Genomic DNA, 13,174 nt, shown 5'->3' on the forward strand with positions numbered 1-13,174 from the left:
TGTAGTATACTGAAAAATAAATAGTATCACTAACAGCCAAGTAGCCTATTATTTCACATAAAAATGTTGAAAGAGAGCAGTGGAAAGATTTGGAATGAACATACTACTTTTTAGTCACTGAAGTTAAGGTGAGAAGTATTAACATGAGTTATGGTGTCTTAAGCACAATGTGTTTAAAGAACAACCTAAGGCCAAGACTCGTAACCTGATGAATACATTGAGCAAACGGACAGAAGGCACAGATATTTAGTAATAGATGAAAAGGAGCAGCAAAGCTGTCATAAAGTCAGAATCAATAGTGACAGAATTAAGCGGAGACAAGGAAGAATGTGCTGAGAAACCAATAAATGTGATGCAGTATTTGACACGGACAAATTATTCAGTTTGTGAAAAAAATGTTGATTAGAAAGTAGAGATGCTTTAACGAATTTGATTAAATAAAAGAGAGAAATCACTTAGATGATGAGAGCAGTATTTATTTTTATAGGATTTGAGTGTGGATACTTATTATAAAACAGCAATGACAAAAAGAAAAGAGTAGAGGCTGAAAAAGTAAACCAATAAATGTGATGCAGTATTTGATACGGACAAATTATTCAGTTTGTGAAAAAAATGTTGATTAGAAAGTAGAGATGCTTTAACGAATTTGATTAAATAAAAGAGAGAAATCACTTAGATAATGAGAGCAGTATTTATTTTTATAGGATTTGAGTGTGGATACTTATTATAAAACAGCAATGACAAAAACAAAAGAGTAGAGGCTGAAAAAGTAAAAGAACAAATTTTTCAAACAGATGGAAGCACAGATGTCTGGGACAGTCATTTACAGGCCAGTCTATAAAGAAGATGAATGCTAGCTCCCTTCTTAAAATCTACTTAGGTTGAGTGGATGGTAATGTTTCTGAAACTCAATTATTTTTAACGTTAGGGATGTCTTATAATTGATTACAAAAATGATCACAAATCATATCTTTCTTTAAATCCGGGCCTTTTGGTTGCTCCTCCCACACTGACTCTGTACAAGTCATGTGGCTTCCTTTGGCCAATGGGACATCAGCAAATACAACACAAGCAGAGGATTGACAAGAGCTATACACTGGGTCTTGATGCCATTTGCATCCTGAGGACCATGATGAACATGAGGCAGATATGCTGGAGGATGAGAGGTCAACTGGAGAATATCTGAGTGTCCCATTCTAAAGTCAGCCAGCGCTCTCCTGTCCTGGTAGCTGAGGACAGATGCATGAGTCATTCTCAGTTGAGATCAGCTGAACTTGGACTAGACCAAAAGGATTGCCCACCTGAGGCTAGCCCAAATTCACAGATTGCAAAATTTTGACCTAAATAAATGGTGATTGGTTTAAATGTTCATTATACAGCAAAAGCTAATTTATTTAAGCACTTAAATGTATTTTTCCGAATGTGGTTAGAAAAATAAATGATCTATAATTCCATATCCTATTTTCATATTCTCTAGACATGCTTACAAGATGGGTAGAAACAAAACTTGATAGGAAGCTCCTGGCACTTTGTCTATTAGTAAGTGAGATAAAAGCCTAGGAACACTTTGATGACACAGAGTTATTCATTGAAAGAAAGCTCTGGAGCCTGCTATGCAACTCAAAAATGCCATCTGAACATACCTGCTGGCTCCTCTCGATCTGGAAGTCATGCAACAAAAGTATATCTTTGTTCATAGAGAGGGAATCTCTTTCCCATCCAAATTTGGAAGAGAGACAAGCATGTCACAGCAAGCCTTGATGCTAACCTTTGCCAGTAGCTACAGGTGGAAAAAGTCAAACTCTAGTTGTTAAGGGCTTTATAATCTTTGAAAGCAGACTGCTCCTTAATGAGTGTCATGATACTGAAAACGAGACTCACTTTGCATTTTTTTTTCTTTTTTGCAAAGAGGTTAGGGCTATTGATGATATACGCAACAAGTAATTTAATTCCTTTAGAAGAGTTGAGGGATAGAGGAAAGAAACTGGGAATAATTTTTTTCTGTGATACTTGAGGTCCACAGAAGAGGGATCTCTAAAGAAATTTTAGAGATGAAGAAACAAAAAACAAATATGGAACAATTTAGATAGCATTTTGGAAATTCATTTTTGTATATGGTTAAATTTTTCTCTCATATGAGATGATAAACTCACCATTATTCTTATTTATCAATCACTAGAATCAGAGCAGTATATTAAATAGAGTGATGGTATATCGCATATCAGACATCCTGAAGTAAGTGATTTCTAAAATAAAATTTAAAAGTAAGATATGTTTCCTTCTAGATGTGTGATTTGGAAAATTTTCTAAATTTATTTGTGCTTATTTTATTACCTATGAAACAGAATGTATAGAAGTATTTGCTTCTTAAGATTCTTAAAGGGAGTTGACATTATGCATGGGAATGTCTTAGAATAGTTCATGTAACGAAAGCATTCAACTAAAGTTTTGGGAAGTATTGTTGATAATTATTGTACTCTCTATCTAAACATTTAATAAGTGACTTAAGGTGCATATTTATTATTGTTACATATATTAATTTATATATTATATACAAAATCCTTAAAATTAGTTATTAAGCATATCTATGGATAACAATGTCATAATTTTAAAATCAATTCTAAAAGACTTGATTCTAAAAGTCTAAAAGTCAATTCTAAAAGTCTAAAAGACTCCGCTAATTTTCTGTTTCAATCAAATTTTGAAGTTAGAAAAAAATAGAGATATTTTCTCAGCCAATAATTTGCTTGTTCTTAAGGTGAAGCAATAAACTGGAGTAGTTGTACTGATGCATTGATCATACAAAGGGAACTATTGTTACTCTGTCTGATATTTGTACAAGACTGTTGGTTAGGGTTGAACTATAACTCTGAGCCAGATGTTTGTCTTTTCATTTACATTGAGGGCAGAAACCCATTAGAATATTTTTTAAATGTGACAGCAATTTCAGTCCTTGAAATTTAGGAAAGTCTAGAAGATAGAAGAACCTGATAAATGAAATGTAACTGGTGACCATAGCGTGACGGTGGAGTGTTGGAGCTGGCTCACACCTGGTCACAAAAACTGACCGTGCTCATCCCTTCCCAATCCAGGTTCTATGACATCAACTTAGCAGCTTTTCATTATCCATCATAAGACTATCTATACCATGAAAATTGGGAAATGCTACAAATCAATCAGAGCAAACTTCTATCCCAGTAGAACAAATTAGTAAACAGTTATGGCACACTACTCAGTGTGTTTCAGTTGGAATCCAGACAGGAAATGTTGATCACTCTAGGTGTTTCAAACAGAGAGAATTAAATATGGGCAATTGAATACATAGGTGATGAACAAGTTGAAAATTAGAATGAGCAATAGTGGGGCAGACCAGATATTAACAATAGCAGGAAGTTCTTGTCATACTTAGGGTTAAGGAGACACTGGGAGGAGGAGGTGGTGTCTGTGTCCTCAAACTCAGATAATCTAGAGGATGCTAGAGTCACAGCAGCAGCTTTCTGGAGGAGCTTAGTCACCACAGTAGGGGCTTGATAGTGCAGAGAACACATTGGAAACACAGCCACGATTTAGGGTGATGCCACCACAAGCAGAGAGAGCAAGAAACGTAAGACTTCTCTCTTTAATCTCTTGCCAATGCCTTCCATTGACTAAATCTAGTTGGAAGCCTTCTTCCAAAGGGACTTGTGAAATTGGGTCTTTCAGGTGTTATCCTCCCCGTCTATCTGCCCCAGTACAGAGCAGAGTAAGTGTAGAGTGAGAAATGGATCTGAATGCACACAGTCAAATTTTCTGCACAGAGTTCATGAAAGAAAGTTTATCACAAAGAAACACTGAATGTGCACAGTGAGTCACAAAAGTTGAAGTGGATCAGTGACTTGTACTACGGAGGAGCTAATCTATCAACATGAGTCAGAGCGTACATTCTAGCAAGACCAGGACCTGTGAATCTGTGTATGTGTGTGTGTGTGTGTGTGTGTGTGTGTGTGTGAAACAGAGTGTACTGAAATAGCTATCAAAACAAACTCTTAACATTGCAGTTCCAAAGCAGGCTTTCTATTGAAATACCTTCACAACCACATTTGCTACCAGCAGTGGGCTTAACAGTGAAAGTATTCCCATTTCATGATGCTTGAGAAAGCTCAAACATCATGAGGTTTCATAGTATAGCTAGAGTAAATCAGCAGAAACTCCCCCCTCAAAGGAGACTTAGGCTCTTGCAGGACAGTCTATATCAGCTTATTTGTCACTACGAAAAGACCATAAATAGCAGTAGTGTTACAAGACAATTCAGTGTACTAGAGACTCACAGAAAGGCGTGGGTTCCAGAAAGAGTAAAGTAGTTTGCAAGTAAACAATTAGATGGATTAGAGGTATAGGAAAGATGCCTGTAGGGGTTATAACAGATACTTTTGTTTATAATAGAGGATGTATACATGGCTACACGTTTTTGGAGAATAATATTTGATGAAAATCATGAGAAAACAAAATTAGAGTATTGATAATAATGGAACTTTTTTCCTCCAAACACTAGTGAGGTCTGGTCTTTAGATACCCAGGTTACACTGGGATGGTTATAACATAAATCTAATAATGGAATTACTTTTTAAATAACAGAGCAATTTTGACAATATTTAAGTTTTGGAATTTAATAGCACTGGAAATCATTGTTTTATAAATAATATATTTGAAATTTCGTAGTGCAAATAATTTGTATCATACGCACACACACACACACACAAATGTATACACACATGCACACACAAGAGCCAAAATAGATCTCTGTAGCCCTGTCTCTGTAGTGGCTAGTATATTTGATAAAATTAGCTAATATAATACGAGGGAGGAAGGGATGGGTATATTCACACCTAATGGGTGCAGTGCACACCGTCTGGGGTGTGGACACACTTGAAGGTCTGACTCAGGTGGGGCAAAGGCAATATACATAACCTAAACATTTGTACCCCCATAATATGCTGAAATAAAAAAAATTAAAAATAAATAAATAAAAATAAATAAATAAATATATATGTATAAACTTATAAATGTAAATGATAATTTCAAGTAAACTCAGGGTACATCTTACTACTGCAATTTATATTGTTGTCAAAAGAGCTGAAATGTGACCTATTATTATACATGCTAAAATTTTTAAGTATTTCCAACCTTAAAAGAGAATTAAAGGGGATGTGTGGTTTTTTATTTGTTAGGCAATAAGGGCCAGATGGTTGCTACTAAACATTTACTCTTGGGTGTTCAATGTGATATCAAGGAACAGGAAAGCAGAAGACTGTATCTCTCAAAGAAAAAGCAAGGTTGAGTACATCCACAAAAGATTGAGATCAGTCTACTTAAGAGACCCCTTATTACACATTTGTGCTGAGCACTACTTTAAAATCTTCAGGGTTAGATTAACCTTGTAGCTGGAAAAAGACATACAACGAGTTTGTTTGAAAACAAGAAACGGACAGAAAGAGTGCATATAACCAAGATGAAACGTCTCTCAAAAAATAGATTAGCTCACTCCTTTGTAGAGACAAATAGTTCATTTTTTTCTCCTCCCCACCTAATTCTAAAATACTCTGTTGGAATCTGCTCTAACTCACCACTAAAGGTGGTATTGAGTTCAAGGTAGGATGCTAGTACCCCACTTACGTATGGGGCCACTGCACAAATATGTGCCTTGATATTTCTGGACCAGTTTTATCTGACATTTTGTGAAAAGCAGGCATTTGTGGTATTTTAGCTTATTGCTTTCACATAGAAATGCCCAAGAAGCATATTGCCTAAATCAGTTCAATAAATAATTTTCTTCTACCATTTCACTTTCACTAAAAACTTATTTAGAATTTCTCTTCTAATATTTTTATGATGAAAGTATAAATATGTATTCAGGATTTCTTAAAAATGATTTTCACATAAACACTCTTAAATTTATTTTATTGTTTTGGCTTTGCCACTTATATAAGTCATTGACTCCTACCTCCCTGAGTCCCAGTGCTATCCTGGAGACACTTTTTCTGATATCCAGGTTGCTTTCCCACAATGCTTTCCCACAGTGCATGTTTAAGATCCATTCTTTATCTTTCCATGTTTTTTTGATACGGACATTCAAGGGAATATAAAATAAAATAATAAAGAATCTATTATTGCTAATTGATATTACTTATGCTAATTGATATATAATACATACAACCTGTGTCAGATTACCATTGCTATACATTCTGCTTAGATTCAATACTATAATCTATTAATAAATACTTTCATCTTTTACATAATTCTTTGCATATTTATTACAGTTATTTGTCCATACATGTATATACCACACACTTAGCTTCCAAATTAAGAGAAAATATAGGAACTTAACTTATATAACCTTAATATAATAAATGTGTGATGATGGATAAAATATTTCAAGAGCTGGTGTAAATTTTAATTACATGTTAAAAATACCAGCTATGGATTAAAACATACATATTCTAGTCTCTTAAACGCCTTCTAAGACATAGACCTAGGAACCCATCCCAAGCAAAACTGAAGGCAACCTTTCTGAAGTTAAGAACAGTAGTAGTTTAACAGCTCGCAATATCGCCTCTTTGGAACAAGGCAATTAACCACTACATCCAATAAAAACTGCCATGGGAATTTAGGTAGGTAAAGTGTAATTAAGTAAATTAGAAGTAATGGAAATGCTACACTTAGACAATAGTAACACTGTATAGAGATTTGATATACTATGGTGGTTTGTGGTCCATTTGAACTCCTACATACAATTAAAAGACATTTCCTCTAAAAAGATCAAGGGAATTTTATCAGGGAAAATTGCTGCTGCTTGCCAGCTTGTCTCCTAATGAGCTTGAAAATGTCTATACTGTACATGTGCCAATTGCCCCATTTTGTCCTCAGGCAGGTGGCTGATGCCATGCTAGTCACCCCTATCTAGATGATAACAGGATTGGAGTGTAAAGTCACATTGTCCTTTTAATCTAGTCCCAGATCCAAACTCTTGCAGTTAGTAAATCTCCAGTAGGAGCAAAGGAAATGACATTCAGAATCTAGTTAGACAGCAAAAGACACAATATTAAATCTATTCCATCCTTATAGTTCCAATTAATATTTAGTAAAATCAACATGTATGCTTTAGTTATTCTTGAGGCTAACAATTGCAAAATTATTACCTTTGAATTATAGCCTTTAAATTTATTTTTAATGGAATCCATAATAAAAATGTATCTATTCATGCAGAAGCCATATTATAAAAGTTGGACTAAAATTTTTACTACATTTACTACATTTGTATTGAGAACAATTTTACCTAAATTTTTATTTGTTGAGTAAACTGTTGAAAATGTAGGCCATGAAATCATTATATGCAGAGGAATTTTAGCTATTTATCACCCTCCCCCCACAATGTTATTAAAACACATAATAAAGACTAAGTTTGGAAAAATTAATGTTACCTGAGTTTTGAGCTATTTTGCAAAAGCTCTACTAAACATCGAAATTATACTAACACATCTAACCAGAGTGTATTCCTAAAGGAGACGGTTAGTTTAAAGGCAAACAGAACAAAATATGGTAAGATCACTGGAGAAGGAACTATAGTAGTTCTGCTTCTTGCTTTTTAACTAAAATAATTAATACAATTTTATTGCTCAAAATATATGAAATATGTATGGAAAATTAAAGAACAAATCCATATATTATTGTTTTATCCACAAGACACGTTTTTTATTTTCATTTGAAAAGATACTTCGTTTGCTCTCCACTCAGCAAACCCCCATTAATTATACTTCAGTTGTGTCAGAAATCAAATAAACCCAAAATCTTGCCTATGCCTAATATAATAAAACTGCTCTTCAAGGAGAATTTTAAGCCACTCCTAGTTTTTTAAATTTTTACCTGAAAATATTATTTTGTTGTCATTGTTGTTAATGTGTTTATTGTGAATCTCCTCCAAAATTGTATGTTAAACCCCGAGATCAAACGCCACGTTTTATGCGTTGCTGTATTGTCTCTGTGGTTTTTTTTTTTTTTTTTGAGACAGAGTCTCACTCTGTTACCCTGGCTCGAGTGAGTGCCGTGGCATCAGCCTAGCTCACAGCAACCTCAAACTCCTGGGCTCAAGTGATCCTACTGCCTCAGCCTCCAGAGTAAATGGGACTACAGACATGCGCCACCATGCCCAGCTAATTTTTTCTATAGATTTTCAGTTGTCCAAATAATTTCTTTCTATTTTTAGTAGAGACGGGGGTCTCGCTCTTGCTCAGGCTGGTCTCCAACTCCTGACCTTGAGCGATCCACCCGCCTCAGCCTCCCAGAGTGCTAGGATTACAGGCGTGAGCCACCGCGCCCGGCCTGTCTTTGTGTTTTAACAGTGCCTGGAATGTAATGACACTCAATAAACATTAGTGCAAAAAAAGTGATAAAGTGTTCACATTATCATTTAAAACTATAACCTAACATGTTAAAGATTAAGTGATAATTAATTTTTCATTTCCTAATTGCATTTTAGTTTTATTTCTTTTTTGAATATATTAACATTAGAAGTATGATTCATAAAATTATAGTTTTAAAACATTAATAGAAACATTAACAAGAGTAATCATAGCACTAGTTTTATTTTCTTGGCTAAAAGATTATTAACAGGAAGAACAGAATATTAATCAAATTTTAAAATTTGGACTAAACTGAGATTCCAAGGTAGCTTTCACAGAATTATTTTAAAGCACTTAATTTTTAATGGAAAACAATATTTAAAATTGTATATCTATTAGTAAGAATTTTTGTGAGTTAGACACGCAACTTTTAGATAAATAGAACTTATTTTTAACTACAAAGGGCTCAGTAAAAGATGTTAACAGCCTTCTTATCTATAGTATTAAAAAGTAGAAAAAAATATATAAATATTTATAGAAGTCTGAGGAAAACAAACTGTGACCCTAGAATTTTTTATCTGGCTGAATTTGAGGAAAGATGATATTTTTTGAATGGAAAATTTTCAGAAAATGTCACCCATAGTATCTTCAATACTTCAAGTATTGAAGTATTGAAATTGGTTTTAGTTCTAAACAAATTTTAATTTAATTGTGTTCCTAAACCTCGTGTATGTAAATTCTCTGAACGCAAAAAATACTTGATCAACAAAATGACTGAGAAGTAAAAATTGAATCGACCTCTTGTTCCTACTACATGCTGGGTAAGTTATAAACAACAAAAAATGAAAGACCATAGGAAAATTTATTACTTTAAAATACTTCTTGGGCACATAAATTCTAGCTTCTCTATCCTGGGAATGCTTAAAATTCTGAAAAACACATTGGTCCTTAACAAAGAACATTTCATATCATTGTGTTTTTTGAACCTTGAAACATGCATCTATAATATTAAAGACAAGGGAAAGAATCCTTCAAATTTAACAGGCCTTGATATCCTCACTAACTCAAAACTATTCCGCATACTCTACAGTTAAGCAAAAAGGCATAATTTTGCTGTGGTTCATTTTACTTTCTAACATTTGTTACTCTAATTCCAAAGAGATTTGTTACATAAAATATCCTGCCTGAGGGGCAATTTTGCTTATTCACTAATATCCACCCTACAATTTCTACCTCTTTTACCATGTAGTGAAAAAGCAAAGGAAACAAAATAAATTTCTGTTAAATTAAATTGATTCAATAATTACAAATATATAATCATGATGCTCAAAATGTGTTGTAGTTTATAGTGTATTTTTGAGATGGTTGAGTAAAGAACTTAATGTTTTTGAAGTCTTTTATGGGCCCAACACTGCTAGAGATTTTGGAAACTTAATATAATTAAATAGGCAAGCACATAATAACCATTTCTTTTTGGTTTCAAATATAATCAATAAACATATCCTAGATGCTAAAATAGTTACTTAACCATTTTCCTTAAAAATAGCTAAACTATGTAGAATATAAACATAAAATAAACAACACTTTTATAAAATTACAAAAATGAGCAGCTGGTTAAAAAATATTTTGGAAAGTACACATCTTTGTAAAAACATTAGGAATTATTACTTCTTTTTTTCAAGTTTATAGAAAAATTTAGAGGTGATGAGATGGGCATAAATGTTCTAATTTTGAGAAATTTTAGTAAAAGTACTATATTTCTGTGCCAGTTTTGATAACACATTGTCAATACCAATTTTTTTCCTAGCATATTATCTGACACATAGATTGTCAATAAATACATATTTGTTTATATGCAATTTAAAAATATAAAGATACAAATTTAAAATTTGCTAATAGGTAGAGAATGCTGGGGTTTTCTATACTATTACTTGCTTGGATGACATTGCAAAATTACTATGATCTGTTCTTACAAGTAAAAAGTTTTGACATGAAAAAACATGCAACTCTTTATAATGTGTATAATTGGGGCACGTATATTTATCTTTAAAATCCTCATCACCTACAAATACAACATTTAAATTATTCATATCTATAAACTAGAACATGGTGCTCTAGAGCATCATAATGAAAATAAATACCTCATTTAAAACTATTTTTGAACATAATTTTAAGATCAATTTATTTACATGTTTGAAAGAAATAATGCTCATTTAGGATACGTCATTAATGTAAGTTTTGAAATTGAGTTTTGACTATTATTTTGGTGAAAGCAACGTTGAATCATTTTTGGAAAATTGCAGAGTGTCTCTAAAGATGGTATTTACATATGTTTGATTGCTTTCAAATCTTTATATACCATTAGTAAGATGAAAACTTGGCATCAATATATATATATAGAAAAATTTAATTATATTAGTAGTTAATAATGAGAAAATACATACTGTATTCTTGGTATGGGTTTTAGCTCTTAGCCCTTATTAATTTATTTAATTCTCACGAAATCCTATTTGAACGGTAGTCGTAATATCAGATTATGAATTCTACCTAACATACGACAAAATAGAGACAGGCAGAACTAAAGTAATTTCTCCAAAGTCACACAATTTGAAAGCGTCAGAGGCATAACTCAAACCTTGACGGCCTGGCTCCAGAAATAGTATTCTTATAATTATTGACTTTCCACTAGTTTTCTAAAGTTTTAAGATACATTAATGGAGACAGAACATCCTATTGTTATAATGAAATGCGAATGATAACATAGAGTATTTAAAACTGGCAGTGGATTTATTACTACTTTTTGTAAAACATTGGAGCATTTAATATGTTGTGGTTAAAACTTAACTACCTTTGGATAAAAGGTCTCTGTTGTATATTTTCACAGTATACCTACAGTTTTCAGAGGTAATATTTTAATTAGAAATTATTTTTAATAGCTGTACACTGATCATGTTTATAGAAAATAACTAGCAACTTGGATCATATTTTTGTGACCAATTATGTACACATTTATGGCATGCAAAGTTTTGCAGAATGTGATGCTATAAAACTAAATACTTCATAATTACATTAAAAATTAAAAGCTATAGCTTTGCACTCATGTTACAAGAATAATTTGTTGAATAGTAAAAACTGGGCTATTGATATATTGCTATTAAAAACATACATTTTGACCAAATTACATTATTTTTATTCTTAAAATATTCAAGTGGATATGTTTATGTAACTAGAGCTTCATTTGTCCACTGCTTTCAAACTTGAAAATTAAGCTTAAAGTATCGATTAGTAAAGTATTTAAGATATACCAAATTGTGTAATTCAATGCTAAATCATACTCTATGGTAAATAACAAAACATCTATAAAATATAAAATATTATCCATAATGATTGCTAATTTTTTCCTAGAATCTAATCTGCATAAGACTTAATCAAATACATGTATATCTATTAGTAAGAATTTTTGTGAGTTAGACACGCAACTTTTAGATAAATAGAACTTATTTTTAACTACAAAGGGCTCTCTGAAAGATGTTAACAGCCTTCTTATCTATAGTATTAAAAAGTAGAAAAAAATATATAAATATTTATAGAAGTCTGAGGAAAACAAACTGTGACCCTAGAATTTTTTATCTGGCTGAATTTGAGGAAAGATGATATTTTTTGAATGGAAAATTTTCAGAAAATGTCACCCATAGTATCTTCAATACTTCAAGTATTGAAGTATTGAAATTGGTTTTAGTTCTAAACAAATTTTAATTTAATTGTGTTCCTAAACCTCGTGTATGTAAATTCTCTGAACGCAAAAAATACTTGATCAACAAAATGACTGAGAAGTAAAAATTGAATCGACCTCTTGTTCCTACTACATGCTGGGTAAGTTATAAACAACAAAAAATGAAAGACCATAGGAAAATTTATTACTTTAAAATACTTCTTGGGCACATAAATTCTAGCTTCTCTATCCTGGGAATGCTTAAAATTCTGAAAAACACATTGGTCCTTAACAAAGAACATTTCATATCATTGTGTTTTTTGAACCTTGAAACATGCATCTATAATATTAAAGACAAGGGAAAGAATCCTTCAAATTTAACAGGCCTTGATATCCTCACTAACTCAAAACTATTCCGCATACTCTACAGTTAAGCAAAAAGGCATAATTTTGCTGTGGTTCATTTTACTTTCTAACATTTGTTACTCTAATTCCAAAGAGATTTGTTACATAAAATATCCTGCCTGAGGGGCAATTTTGCTTATTCACTAATATCCACCCTACAATTTCTACCTCTTTTACCATGTAGTGAAAAAGCAAAGGAAACAAAATAAATTTCTGTTAAATTAAATTGATTCAATAATTACAAATATATAATCATGATGCTCAAAATGTGTTGTAGTTTATAGTGTATTTTTGAGATGGTTGAGTAAAGAACTTAATGTTTTTGAAGTCTTTTATGGGCCCAACACTGCTAGAGATTTTGGAAACTTAATATAATTAAATAGGCAAGCACATAATAACCATTTCTTTTTGGTTTCAAATATAATCAATAAACATATCCTAGATGCTAAAATAGTTACTTAACCATTTTCCTTAAAAATAGCTAAACTATGTAGAATATAAACATAAAATAAACAACACTTTTATAAAATTACAAAAATGAGCAGCTGGTTAAAAAATATTTTGGAAAGTACACATCTTTGTAAAAACATTAGGAATTATTACTTCTTTTTTTCAAGTTTATAGAAAAATTTAGAGGTGATGAGATGGGCATAAATGTTCTAATTTTGAGAAATTTTAGTAA

Source organism: Propithecus coquereli, unplaced genomic scaffold, assembly GCF_000956105.1.
Source record: "Propithecus coquereli isolate 6110/MARCELLA unplaced genomic scaffold, Pcoq_1.0 Scaffold452, whole genome shotgun sequence".
NCBI lineage: Eukaryota > Metazoa > Chordata > Mammalia > Primates > Indriidae > Propithecus > Propithecus coquereli.